The sequence below is a fragment of the Protopterus annectens genome, chromosome 4.part0 (assembly GCF_019279795.1).
Source record: "Protopterus annectens isolate FY-2018-M chromosome 4.part0, PAN1.0, whole genome shotgun sequence".
Taxonomy (NCBI): domain Eukaryota; kingdom Metazoa; phylum Chordata; order Ceratodontiformes; family Protopteridae; genus Protopterus; species Protopterus annectens.
Window position 1 is genome coordinate 1722117807 of NC_056733.1, and position 15322 is coordinate 1722133128.

Here is a 15322-nt window from a genome sequence, read left to right on the forward strand (position 1 = left end):
GTTGAGTTAGTGCATGCTTTGTAGAGGCATTTTTGCCTAGTTAGCAGTTGTTGTGCTTGTCTCAGAGTAGCACATAGATAAAAGTAATTGATATTTGAGGGAGGTCTTCTGCAAGGCATCTGTTTGAGCATTGAGTGATGAGTAGAGGGGAACAATGACCTCTTTTTTCTGGATAAAAAACCTTTTGTGATGAGGTGTGTCATGTAGAAGGATTTCCTGACCACTGTGGTGATGTAATTATCAAAGGAGTGACTACTGTCCACCTGTGTCCCAAGGTCTCTTACCACACTTGTGGTGTTAAGTAGACTACCACCTATGTGGTAGTTCATGGGTACAGAGTTTTTAACAAAGAGGATGACAATGCACTTTTTGGCATTAGACCCATTATAGAGTACAATGCCCCTTTTGGTATGCACCTCACAAGACATCGACAACAACTGGAAAGGCCGCAGAAATACCTCACAAAGAGGATTACTCGCCTCAAACAGATGCCCTATGCAGACCATCACAAAGAACTCCAGATTTACTCCATCGCATATTGCCTACTCAGAGGCGATCTCTGCCTAACATACAAAGCTATGTTAAACCCAGAGCTGTTGGACATGCTCCACTTAAAGAAATCCCAATCCCTGCAAGCTGCATGCTCTAGGGTCCTAAACCTTGTCACCACAATAAACAGAACATGCTGGAGGGATAGATTCCTGTCCCAGAGACTTTGCATACGCTGGAATAGACAATCTATCTATGTCAAACAGAACTCCTCATTAGCACTCTTCAAGAAAAATCTTGATGATTGGATGGGTAATAGGCAATTCACCCCGGGGAACACTTCTGTGGCTCTGCTTGACAGGGGCACAGGAAAATAATTTTCTTGGGTGGCGAAAGCCAGGGTACCTTTTTGTATAGGCCCTAGGGCCAATAGCCTAGTACCTACCTATGAACCTATGAAAATGATTCACAAAATGAATTTGTGTTGTGAAAACAATAACATAACTTTCACTTTATAAAGCTGTACTCAATGTATTACAGATTGAAAAAAGGTGACAATATTAACTTACAGAAGCCTGTGTGATAAATGACAGTTAACACAGAGGATTACAGTTCTGAAATATGGATAAGACACTTTCTGTTACTATTAGGTACAAGGATGGATGCTTCCCATCTCCATTTGCCTACTTAGTGACTGTATGCTAGTGACTTAACCAGACAGTGGTTCTGGGTCACTCCTGAAAAGTGATATTTGTGTCCATTGCCCTTGCCTAGTTCACACATGTATAAAATAGATAAATAAATAAGCTTCTAGCAGTTACCTTGGGTTTGTAATTTGTTTCAGTTTCATCACCCATGGTTAATAATAGCTTATTTACTGAAACTGGCAAATATAACATCGACCTAAAGAAAACCTTTCCAGCGTGATCCTCTTTACTCTATTTCAAGCAGTAGCATAGATAGGGTGGGGCAAAGGGAGTACTGCAGCACTGCAGCAGTCTTATGGAGTGCAATCAGCAGATTCTGATCAGGATTGAATGAATTACCAGCATTAAAAAGTCAGTATTCCATTCATGGTCCAATTTGCACTAAAGTTCTTCCGATCGCCATGCATGGCCTGACTGCACCAACTGTTCGCTTCATTGTACTACATTTTGAAAGGAAAATATTTTTTTAAGAGAATCCAGTCTCAAAACATTAGAAATTAATCGATAAAGTACATTAAGGCTCCATGTGTGGCATGTAGCATCTGCTTGCTGCACTGATTTGGGGAATACCAGCAAAAAGAACCAAGTCAGTGTGCTGCCACTTGAACCCATGTGGACTCTAATGTAGCTAAGAAAGCTGTGACAGGGAGTGAGCATGTTCCTGTTATTGAGACCTTAATGATTGGTTTAAGAATCCATTTAGTTTCCATTCACATGGATTTATTCAGTCTTCGGGTGACAATCTTTAGAATCATATAGAAGTTTATAGTAAGTCAACGTGTTTTTCAAAGACTGTATCAAGGTGAGCATGTGCCAAATAGGACTGGTCTTGAGATGATGGGGCTGGTAATGGTGGACTACAAAAGGCGTATGGAAGACATGGAGGATGAGAATAGGGTTCTAACATTTACAACTACTAGGACCTTTTGTTTGGGACATATGAAGTTATGCTCAGATGGGTATTCCTGAATGCTAAACAAAATTGTGAAATTGTGAGAAAATGTAAAGAGAAGAAATTGATGCATGATGAGGAAGCCTGTAAAAATAAGCAGTTAACTCTCTACATCAAGGGCTCAAGAAGACCCCCCCCCTGTTAATCAAAAGATATGCCAATGACAATTGGGGGAATTTATCAAGTGGATCATAGGATCAGACGATCATAGGAGGTTACTAGGCTAATAGCTCTGTGGCCCTTACAAGCCTAGTCAAGAGTTTATCTCCAAAAAAGAAACCTCAATCAGCACCTATCACCCCTGTGAATTAGGGGCACAGGTGGAAACCCTGGGACAAATTTGTGGTTTCCCATCCACTCATCAAGGTTATACTTGAAGAGGGTCAGCGACATACTTTGTTTGATGTGTATGGGGAGTCTGTTCCAGAGATGAGGCAGCCTCTGGGAGACAAACCTGTCTCTCCAGCAGATTTTGTTAATGTTGCATATTAGATTTAGGCCTTTCAATTGGGTAATGAGTGAGGAGTTATACTTACGGATATGGAGCATCTCTAATAGGGCAGGGTCTGAGATTGCCTTGTAGGTGAGACACAGATCACCTCTGAGCAATCTGTATGATAATGAGCAGAATGATAGTGATTTGATCCTTTCCACATAAGAAAGGGGCTGGAGGCCATGGATTCTCTTTGTGAGGTATTTCTGTGGTCTTTCAAGTTGGTGCAGGTGTTTTGAGAAGTACATACCAAACAGAGCATTGTACTCAGTTATTGGCCTAATGAGGGAGGAGTACATAGAGGTAATAACCTCCTCTTTTCTGGATGCAGTTCCTTTACTTATGAGATGAACCAGGTAAAAGGCTTTTCTGACCACTGCCGCTACATGATGGTCGAATGTGAGATTGTTGTCAACCTGTGTTGTGTGCTTAGGGTGTTGCTGTTGATGTGGTAAACAGTAGTGGCCATATTCTGATGAATGATATGATGATGCATTTTTTTGCATTTAACTTAAGGCCATGACTTTAGCACCAGTCATTTGTTGCTGTGAGACCCTCTTGTAGTATGTTAACATCATTTGGGGAGTCAGTGACAGCACCCAACACAGTCATCCACAAACTTGGTCAGCCACAGGCCCTTTGTCTATGCCTGGACCTCTGAGAAGTAGATGCCAAACAGTTAGGGTCCCAGGATAGATCCCTTGGGAACACCACTAGTGACAGGTCTGCTAGTTGAGGTGTAGACACCTATTTTGATCTTGTGGATCCTATCTGTGAGCCAATTGGCCACCCACCTAATGAGAAAGGGATTTATGCCATGTTGTGTTAGTTTTTCGATGATGCCTGAGTGGGGAATTGCATCAAAGACTTTGGCCAAGTCAAAGTAAGCCATATATACTCACTTTCCCTCATCCAGAGCCTTGGTGACAGTCTCAAAAAAGTCAACCAGGTTCAACAGGCAAGATCTGCCCTTGATGAAATTGAAGTGGGTGCGGTCAAGTGCTTGGAGATTGTTTGTGTCCTTGTTTATGAGGTCCATAATAATATGCTCCATGTCCTTAAAGATCAGACTTGTCAAGCTAATGGGACAATAGTTTTCAGGGTCAGTAGTGGCACCGCCATTGTGTAAGGGGATGACAATGGCAGTTTTCCATTCTGGTGGAATGAAGCCTGTGCTTTGCGGATGGTTGAATAGGGTGCTCAATTATGAGGCAAGTTCTTTCTGGAGATGGTGCAGAATAAAGCCTGGGGTACTATCATGTCCCATGGAAGCTGTGTTCTTTGCTCTAGATAGGGCCTTTAACACTTGATCTATGGAGATGTGAGGTGCAGGACAAGTATCGAGGATGTCGAGTGGGCCTTTGAGGGGAGCAGAGGGTGAAGTTTACACTGAACCTATCTGGTAGCAGGTTGACTAAGTCAAAAGGATCACTGTAAGTGGTACCATTAAGAACCACAGGGAGAGTCAGTCCAGAATAAACAACTAATAATCCACAATCCGGACAGTGAAAGGCACCACACAAGTTGCTGGAAAAAGTATAAAGAATTTATCGATTTTAATGCCACAAACGTGAAAATACACACGTTTTTGTCTAAGTAACCCTTAGACTTCCTCAGAACAATCACTGAAACACCATATTAATTGATAATTTATACACACCTCAATTAAATAAATTAATTGATAATTAAAAGATTAAAAGCACAGGTTTAAAATCAAAATAAAATACAAAGTTGTAAACACTGAAAAAAGCATGAATTTTCATAGGAATGTAAAACAATACTATGAACTTGAATAATACATAGATGTCCGAACACAAGAAATATTTTATGTCAAACACTGAGTAGTTGGATGTAGCTATAAAACCAAGAATGTGAAAATGTATTATGAAATTTTTTTTTTACAAAACTTATATAAAATAATAAATACAACACTTTCAAAAAACAAATGTTAACATTATTGAATATTAGAACTCCTGTTCAAATGCATAAAAAATATAATAATTATAGAAATTCTACCATATTTAAATGAATCCTATAATTTTGCTGCCCTCAATTTAAATAAAGGTACCAGTGAAATATGGTCATATTAGATTCCAAAAATATCTGCCAAAAAGTTTCTCTATACTCCAAGCTGTGTTCCCAGGCACCCCCCCCTCTTAATTCCTTAGAGACAGTTTCTAACACAAAAAAGGAAAAGTTAGCATTAGAACATGTTATAGTATGTTTGTATAATGCATTATTAACACTACATTTACCGACGTCAATCACATGTTCATGTATTCTACGTTTTAACTGTCTCTCAGTTTTGCCAATGTAGAAACTGTCACAACAACTACTGGTAACCAAATAAACAAGGCCCTGGGAATTACAGTTGGTATAAGTTTTGGCAGTTAAGGTCCTTTGCTTGCATGATAAAACAATCTGTTCTTTGTTAGAAATATAAGAACATTGACTGCAGGCCCCACATTTAAAAGTGCCCTTCCGTCTGTGGGTAAAAACACTGTCATATCTGACTGATTCAAGAATATATTTAATGTTTTGTCCCTTCCTGAACACCACATTGATTGATTTACCTTTCAAGTTAGGCATATCTGTAAAGTCTGAGAAATTGTCCCATTCTCTTAACACAATGTTCTTGATTTGGTGGGCATTGGCACTAAAATTAGTGACAAATGCCCTCTTGTAACCTGTCGCATGGAAAATCCTTGATCCGTGTTGGTTAGAAATGTTGCCTCCCATACCTAAAGTGGGACTGTATGCAGTTTTCCTTCCTAATGTAACCTCTAACTGAACAGAATTAATAAGTTCAATGGAATAGCCATGTTCAAGAAACATCTTTTTCAAAACAGCACACTCAGATACATAATCTAGGTCATCAGAAGTCATGCGACAAATGCGCACATATTGTCCCTTGACAATACCTTTTTTCTGAACAAATGGATGTGTGCTGTTGAAACTGATGTAAGTGTTGGAGAAGGTAGGTTTTCTAAATACAGTGGATTTGAAACAATTTTCTACCTTGTGTAAAGTAACATCTAAATAATGGACACTAGAAACATGAACTTGATGAGTGAACTTGAAAAATTCAGTAGTTTGTTTGAGATAGCAGATAAAGTCATCCAAAAGTACATCTCCCCCCAACCAAAAAATACAAATGTCATCCAGGAATCTGGAGTAAAAGTTCCAGTACTGAGAATAGGAGCTATGATGTACAAATTTTGGCAGATATTTTTGGAATCTAATAAATCCCCTGGTCTCAATGAACATATTTCACTGGTACCTGTACTTAAATTGAGGGCAGCAAAATTATAGGATTCATTTAAATATGGTAGGATATCTATAATTATTATATTTTTTATGCATTTGAACAGGAGTTTTAATATTCAATAATGTTAACAACATTTGTTTTTTGAAAGTGTTATATTTATTATATTTATATAAGTTTTGTAAAAAAAAATGTTCATAATACATTTTCACATTCTTGGTTTTATAGCTACATCCAACTACTCGGTGTTTGATATAAAATATTTCTTAAACCAAAGTGGAAGCGGTTACTATAAAAGCTGTCTTCCAAAAACTCCACACCTCCAATAACTCCACCAAATGTACCAGGGTCCACCACTGTTATTAGTGTGAAATACTTTTATTAACAAATACACTCGAAAAATCAACAATGTTCAATTAATAACAGAAATATCAGTATGGATTTAGTGCTTTTGTCTCCCACTGGAGACCTCTTCAGAATCTTTCTTGTGTTCGGACATCTATGTATTATTCAAGTTCATAGTATTGTTTTACATTCCTATGAAAATCCATGATTTTTCAGTGTTTACAACTTTGTATAAATTATCAATTAATATGGTGTTTCAGTGATTGTTCTAAGGAAGTCTGAGGGTTACTTTGATGAAAACACCTGTATTTTTCATGTTTGTGGTGTTAAAATCAATAAATTCTTTATACTTTTTCCAGCAACTTGTGTAGTGCCTTTCGCTGTCTGGATTGTGGATTATCGGTACCATTATTAACTAATTCGGAACAAACCTGGGCTTTGCCATGGAGGTTCCTGACATAACTGAAAAAGGCTTTGTGGTTGCTCTTTGTTTCAGAGGCTAATTTTGACTTATAACTGGCTTTGGAGGTTTTCACCAGTGATCTAATTTGCTTGTTGAGGCTAAGGAGGGAGTTTTTCCAATTGGGAATTTGTGTGTCTTTACCCGTGGACAACAGTTTCTTCCTTTTGTTGTAAAGCCTGTTGATAGAGGATGTCCACCAAATAGGTTTGTGTTTCCTTGAGGAGCAGGTTTTAGTTCTGTTGGGTATGGCTGATTCCATGCAGTTATACAGGTGCTTGTATACTGCATTAGTGTACTGCTCGGCATAGTTTTCTGCATCATGTGGGTGAGCAGTGGTGTGAAGCTACTGATACCCTCCCTTAGAAGGCTGTAGCCAGCTTTTGAGAAGTTTTTAGCCAGGTTATGGGGGGGGGGGTTGGACAAAATAGAAACTTCAAGTGAGACAGACCAATGGTCTGATCTCATTAAGGAAGAACTTACTATGGAGGTGGTGCAGAGGTTGCTCTTAAACCAGTTCATCAGCAGGAGTGGAGGTGCTCAATGAGGGGTTAAGGCTGAAGTCAGGGATGGAAAAGGGCAGGTATTAAAGCCAAGTTCCCCCCAAAAAACACTGCAGTCACCAGTCAGCAAGGTACTGTAACATATTTTGGTATTTTCAAAATACTTAACAATAGTCATTGGATATTACCCCAACACATGGTGAATTGTTGTCAAAGGGACAACTAAGAAATTGTAACTGGGGGTTACTAACATTTAAAAAAAAGCTTACATTGAATTCCAGGAAATTGAATTTGAGTTTGCTTCAGAAAGAGAGTAATGGTATGCACTTGGTAGCCTTAATACATAACAATACTTTCAACCGTCCATTGACTCCACCTCTGACATGATTTGAAAAATTGTGTGAAAACAATTTGAGTTGTTGTTATGTCACTAATAGAAGAAAGTACCACAATTTGACACCCAATGAATGTAAGTTGTTGAAAGAGCTATCTGAGGGAAGTCTATTTGTATTATGAAGCCCCAAAAGGGCTGAGTAATGGTCATTATGGGTAACTTAATGTACATTCAAAAAATGTTGCCTTTCATAAACAATTATGACATTTTTGTTTTGGCATCACTAAACAAAGTCAATTCCAGTTACTCCAAGACAGACTTATTGTTGAATGATTTCTGTCTTGAATTGGGGTTGAAAACAAGCTTTTTGAATAAATAAAGACTGAGAATCTGATAGTGTCATCCAATTTTGGAATACCAAAGATGCATAAATCTGTTCATGATTCATCTGTCTGGCCGAATGTAGTGTCAGGGGAATCCAAGAATGAGCTAATGGCTACATTGATGGGTATTTCACCTAAGAGGCTTCTTTAGTGACAAGACAAGTTAAAAACAAAAACCCCTAGCACTTTCTGCAAGCTATTTCAACCACATTACTTGAACTTGAGGCATTTATTTATTTAATGTTTGTTTACTGGGAAAGTGTGACTGGGACAGATCCCGTTTTCAGCAGAGGCTGGGGAAGAAATGCTCCAGATTGATAGTCAGCACTGATGTCAAAGGCTTATTTTTGGTAATAACACATGACATTGGAATGGAGTGGTTATCTGAGGCTTTGCCATGTGGTACAAATCTAACTAAAATGATGTTAGAATTATTTGTGAATGCATAGATCTTGTGTTAAAAAATATGTTTTTATATTTTCAGAATGAGTATTTCAGTCAAGTTAGGAGGTAAAAATGGGAGAGCTGCAGTACCAGTTTCCCCCCATTATACATTGGTGGTGGTAATGCAATATTGTATTGGGATGTAAGTTCCTGGATGATATTGTTATTTTATGGACTGGAAATTCTGATATTTTGAAGGGATTTCTATGTTTTATTGTCCAGACTATCGATATTTTTTTTTGTTTTATTAGTGAGATGGATAAGGACAAGATGAGCTTTTCTGCATGCATTGTTGTTCAGACACATACAACAACTGGAATACCCACAGATATACCTTACTAAAAGGATTCAAATCCTAAACAACATGTCCTATATGGACCATCTCAAACCTCTGTCACTATACTCACTATCCCACAGCATGCTAAGAGGTGACCAGCATCTGGCATACAAGGCATCCTCTGACCCAATACTAATGGATTTACTGCACTTCAGCCAGTCAAATGGCATCAGAAATACTTGGTCTAGGGATATCAACCTGTTCTGCAACATCAACAAAATGGTTTGGAGGAATAGATATATCATTGCTCTGGAACAGACTTCACATCGACATAAAGCAAAATTCATCCTTGTCTATATTCTAGGTCATCATGGATTAATGGATGTGAAACAGAAAATTCACCCTGGATTGCACCCTGTACTAGTAATGGACAGAGGAAGCTCTGAGATGTTTTACCTCAAGCATGGGTCTCATTAAATTATCTATAGTATGATCCCTGTTATTTTGATTAGGGTTAATGTATACTGTACATGAAATGGGGTAAGGCTAATCTATAACCAAATGGAAAAAGTTAATTTGAGCGAAAAAAGGAAAATTGGATAGGCTTAAAATGGCCCACAAGGGCAGTTAACATAGAACTTATGAAACTATGAACAAGAATTATGGTATGTGTTCCTTCAAATCCTCTATTTATCTTAAGACAACTTATTCAGACAGCTTGCTTCACTTTAACAGTACAGCACATGCCACCTGTGGTAGAAGAAAAACAATGTGAAAGGGAAACTGGTAAGACCATCCAGGTTGTTCTCTGAAAAGCACAGACGTTTGAAAGCATGTGAGTTCTTAAAAACAATACTTTAAACAGGGGGTACCCATGGACACTTTTTAATGATTACTATGAACAGGGGGAGCATATTAGGCTTACAAAATATTCATGCTTGATTAGAAATCCATCTAAGTTACCCAGTCACAGGAATGATGAGAATATTTTTTCTGGGGCCATGGTGTTGGAATAAAAAAATAGTAGAATCATGGACAGTGTGAAGGCTGCCAGCCTAGCTAGATAAAATGTTGTAAATAATTCTATGTCATTGTAAATATTAATATGATCCACAGTCTTGTGTAACAAATGTAAGAAAACTGTGTTATGTTCTGAGCTTCAAAAATGTAACCACATGGCACCCTGATGGAAGAAAGCTGATGAGTAAAGCATTTTATGACTGTCTGATCTCAAGCTAGGAGACAGGATGTCTGGGCTAGGAAATTCTTTCTATTGTTCTAAGACAGAGTAAATTACTAGGTTTTACATGTAAACTGTATTTTATTGCTGTGGCTTCCTGGCAAGTGTAGATTACAAAAATAAATGTTAAAATTTTAAGTTCTATGAGTCTGGGAAAGTTAAGTAGAAGTGTCAAGAATTATGTAGTCTGAACTGACTCAGCAGTAATGTGCATTATCAATTTAAGACTTTCTCAGAGAGAAAGATTTAGCATTTTGTATTTGTCTTCAAAGCTGACAACAACTTACCCCCAGTTTGCCTTGTAAGTAGAATTTAGAACATAGTTTCTCTTACAGACAGATAGGAATATAGCCTGATTAGTCTAGCTGTTTTCTATATTTATGTCAGACTATCGTACAGTATAGTTTTAAAGTATTTCCTGTGATTTCTGAATGCTCTATTAGCACTGTGTTGAACTGATGAGTATTGTCTTGTGTTTTTATTATTTATTATTAAAAATGTTTAAACCTTCCAACAGTGGCTGTTTTGTGTAGAGATAATTTAAGCTCACAGTGTACTTGCATGTATTTGGTGATACTATATAAGCCACTCCAATAGCCTTAGCCCTGGGTTATACTTACTATTTAGATAACAGTAATAGTACACAGTGGAATTGGTCACCCTTTGGGAGGGGCCTTATAGTAGCTGATAAGTAGTGGTTGGTGGTAGTGATTTCTACCTTATAGTCTGGACAGGAGGGGGCATAGCTAGAGAACCTGTGCCAACCTTCCGCAGGAGTGTCTGTGTGTTTGTATATAATTAATATCTCAAAGTGTGTGTGTGTGTCAGCTAGTTGGGCAGGGACACAAAGCACTGGTTGGACAGAGAGGGTGCTGAAGGTTTTGGCTTGACCACTCAGCTGAGATTTGCACCCTATAGCTGTACCAGTGGGGAGTCTTATTGGGGATCTGGAGAGAAAGGGAGAAACCATTCCAAGACTGACTGTGATCTCTGTGTGCTCTTAAGGGAAATTGTACTTTACTGTGTGTGTACTTGTTATCCTTACCAATGTGCATGCCCCTCACTGGTGCTAGTGGTGAGGATTGAGGCTCCTTGATTACTGGGCCAGTGTACGGGCGTCACAGATAGTATGAAGATTTTTACAAGAAATTGGTCCTTATTTTTTAGTAACTGTGGGTTAACTGGTAAACTTGGCAGTGTGCCCAGGTTTACTTATAAAAAAATGTAAGAGTTTTTTTAATGCTAACAAAAATGTTAAGGATAATGTTAATTGTGTTAAGTAGAGATGTGGGTCGTGCAAACAGTGTAGGTTTATTTTAGACATCGAGAACATTACTGTGATAAGATATCTGCTAGTATTGCCTGTAATGTAATTTTGATTGTAGCTCCTAGGGTATGGTGTATTAGTCTCAATATTCATCTTTTCTTTGCGTTAACATGGGTAAGACTGACCAAATGTTAAGAAAACAAAATTATCATCATTTATAAGATGCAAAAGTGGGTGAGTTGACCAATACATTGTGCAAGTATTGCATGTACTGTGTGCAATATAAAACATTTTTATTCTTTGCTCTGGAGAAGATAGTATTAGATTTAGAGATTTATAGCCATGGGGGATTGACTTGCCACACTTGAAGTCAGGGAGTTCCATTGACAGACAGAATTGAATGCGGCTAGTACTCCAGGAATAAATGACAAGATTTCAGTACACAGCCTGCTAACCCTTAAAAGGGCCAAGTTATGAACTGTTCCCTACTACTTATATAACATATGTATGTGTGGCAATTTTTGATGTGCAGATAATTTAACATGATTTAATTGTTGTGATATGTGGTTTACAAGGAAATGTTTTGCATTTGTGTAATTAATTGGAAATGTATATCAAAGAAGAAATGTTGAGTAAATGTTTAATCTGATGAAGTTCCATTTGTTTTATGTTTGGAATGAGACAGCTTATTAAATTGATGTTCTTGTTACTTTACATCCCTTGACTGGCTATTCTTTTATGTTTGGTACCTTTCTTTCCTCCTATTTGGATAAATATTTGGTTAACAGTTTAAAAAGAAAGAACTTGAAAGAGATTTTTTTTTCTTTCTTTTTTTTTTTAGAACTAAAGCAATTTAGCACTGCATCAACTGTTTAAGCAGATGTTTATGCAGATGACCCCATTTTTTTCTTGTTTAGGAAGGCTTGAGGGGGAGCCAGACTGCAGGATGGCACCGGGTGGCAGAACAGCTAGCTACACCTCTGCCTGCAGGGATACATGCTAAGCTTTCTCGTGTTTACACATAATCTTTTAAGGGGCTCATGTTTGCCCTCCCTAACTGTTTCAGACATCAAGTACAATCAATTATGCATCTTTCCTCATAGTATCAGACAGGGATTGGTTTAAGTGGTCCATTTTTGCATGTTGGCATCTCAATTTTTCTTCTCTAGCATATGTATAAGAGATTTCTCCAAACATTACCCATGTGAGTGGATACTGTGAGGACATTTCTTATGAAGCTAACATATATAATGCTTGATCAGAGAATAATGTGCTGCTTAGGCATAGCTATACCTGCTATGATTCTTGTGTCCCAGAACCTTGTCTCTATGGCTTAATTACCTTTATTATAAGTTAAAATACAAGGATGTGGAAGAAGATGGAAACTCTTTCGTAGTCGATGGATTAAAATGGTGAAGTAAGATTTCTACATGGAAATGATGCCAGTCTCCCCAGCAGGCATACAATGAAGTTACGTGTTAATAGTCCTAGTTTTGTCAATGTTTGAATGGAAGAGACGAACACTCCCCTAATCTTATATATGGTATTGAGAATAATGTTAGTTTCTTTGGCAAAAATGGCCATTGTGCAGTGCTTTATTTTCAGCTCCTGTCAGTTGTTTGTACAGTATAGTTACTATCATTTTGGATAAACTCTTATTTAATTTTTGACATATAAGTTATAATTATTATTTATCATGCATGCGTGTTGAGCAAACTTATGATCTGTTAATTGGGTCTGCTTTTTTTTATACCAGATGCTTTACTAAATGTTATGAGAAACACTCTGGGGCAAATTGAATAAAGCCTTTATGGTCTGCAAAAACTGTTTTGATGCGCATGCAGTAGCACTCTAATTTGTACTTCGTAAGTAGCTTTATATGCTGTGTAGAGTGGTGCAAACACTGCAAAGATCATGACATGCTAATTACAGCATAAGTAGCTGAATTGTATGCTAATCAACCAATTCAAGATGGAAGAGCTATTCAACAAGCTATAAAGCAATTGTGTTTCCTCAGTGTAGGTTTTTCCCTGCAAATTCCTATACCTACTGGAATACAGCCAAGGAAAGTACTCTACACAGAAACACTGTTAGGAGCTGCAGTCACTGTTATGTATGTGTAAGTAAAACAGGCACAAGTTTATACCACTGCTGCTGCAAATAGACCATGGTCAAGAAGGAAAAGGGTATTTAGACCCCTCTTAACTTACCATGGTCTACATGATATGGAAACTGTAAAATGCTATAGTGTGGATAGAATCACACTATAGAAACTTGGTAACCTCTGTCATCCACAACTGAGAGCAAGGGCAAACCTAAGGAAACCAATACCTGTGGAGACTAAGGTATGTGTAGCACTTAAGAGTTTTAGATACAGGAACATTTTAGAGGCCAACAGGGCATATGCTGGGGACATCAAATACATCAGCATCCAAGATCCTACATCAAATCCCAAATGTTATACTACAGCATGCAAATGATTACATACAGTTTTCCCCATACACACATGGAAATTCCAGGATGACTACAGAAATGCAAGAGCAAAACTCTTAAAACCCAATTGGTGATGTGGAAACACATAAATAGCACTTGACTCCTCCACCTCCAAAAAACAGTGCTGCATGAAGCAACGATAGTTGTGAAAGTGCTTACCATTTTGTTCTCTCATTTGTTTTATTAAAACGTTATTGTGTGTTACCTCGGTGCACTGTATTTTTTCTATATTTACACCTGCAAATCACCTGTGTGTGTGTACACATCTGCTAAACGTGGTGATCCACACAGTATATATGTTCATACCTCTCAACCTAGTGTAAGAAATCTGGAGAAAGTATACCAAAACAGAGGGACAAAGGCCCAAAAATAGGGACATATTTTAAATATTGCTCTTAGAAACTTAGAAAGTTGCTAGAGTAACAGGGCTTGTGCAAGCAAACATTTTCTGAAGGATTTGAAGTCTGAAACTCAAAGGTATGCCATTATTTAGTGACTTTAATCCACAGAGCATACCATTAATTTGTCAGAAAACCACAGATTTTATGAGGAATAGAACAAAAATATGAGGCAAAAAATCTAAGAAATCTGGACAGTTGAGAGGTATGTATACTATCTGTAGATCAAGATTCAAGTCCCCCATTTGTCTTTTAAAGATGAAGCCTAATAAACACCGGTCACACAGATAAAACAAGTTTAGCTGCTCTTGTCACATTTATATGTCACATAACTTTGTGCAAACCTAGACGAATGGCCCACACAGGAAGCAGACAGAACACTTACAGACAGGGTGCATACATTCTCAATTTCAAAAAGCATACATTATTGCATCTTTTGCTTTCCATCGCAAAAACCCACTAAGCGGTATTGAGGAGTGGTTAGCAAGCTTCCCCAACACCTGCAGGTCCAGAACACCTGCAAACAACATACAGCCAGTAGACAATTGCAAAATGGATACATTCTATCAAGTATGATGTTCATTGTTCAATCACAGTAAGCGGCTTTGCATGGTGAACACACAGTAGTTAATAATGAATATGAAAATATAAAATGACTTTTAACTATATCTGTGGTAACAGACGTAAGTGAAAGGCTACAGTACAGATAGTCCTGGGTTCTAATACAGCACATTCCAAACATTTTTACTGTTATTCCATTTTACTTTATATTAAAATTCATATGAAAAAATATTACACACTCCCAATTTTATAACGGGTTGTACATACAATTTTAACAAACACATAAACAATTTTAAACATAATTATAAATAATGGGTTTATATTAAAATCGTGAAGAGGAGTTACATCAAATGCCTCTTCAGCAACATATAAAGACCAAATGCACTAAAGCGCAACCGGTCAAAACAGCGATTTCTTTCACACGCACACACACACACACACACACACACACACACACACACACACACACACACACACACACACACACAATTTAAAACATAAGGAAGTGGGGGCATTGCCTCCCACACCCCCAATGTGGGGGGCTGTGCCCCCCACACCCCCCAACTAAATATACCCACTCTGAGATCACACTATAGTGTGATAAAGGGCAATGGTATGGCTCAAGCCAAGCGTTTTTTTTTCCCTGGGAAAAAAATCGCTGGCCTGAGCCTTCACTATTTTCAGACTTTGGGGCTGTGTGTCGGCGAAATG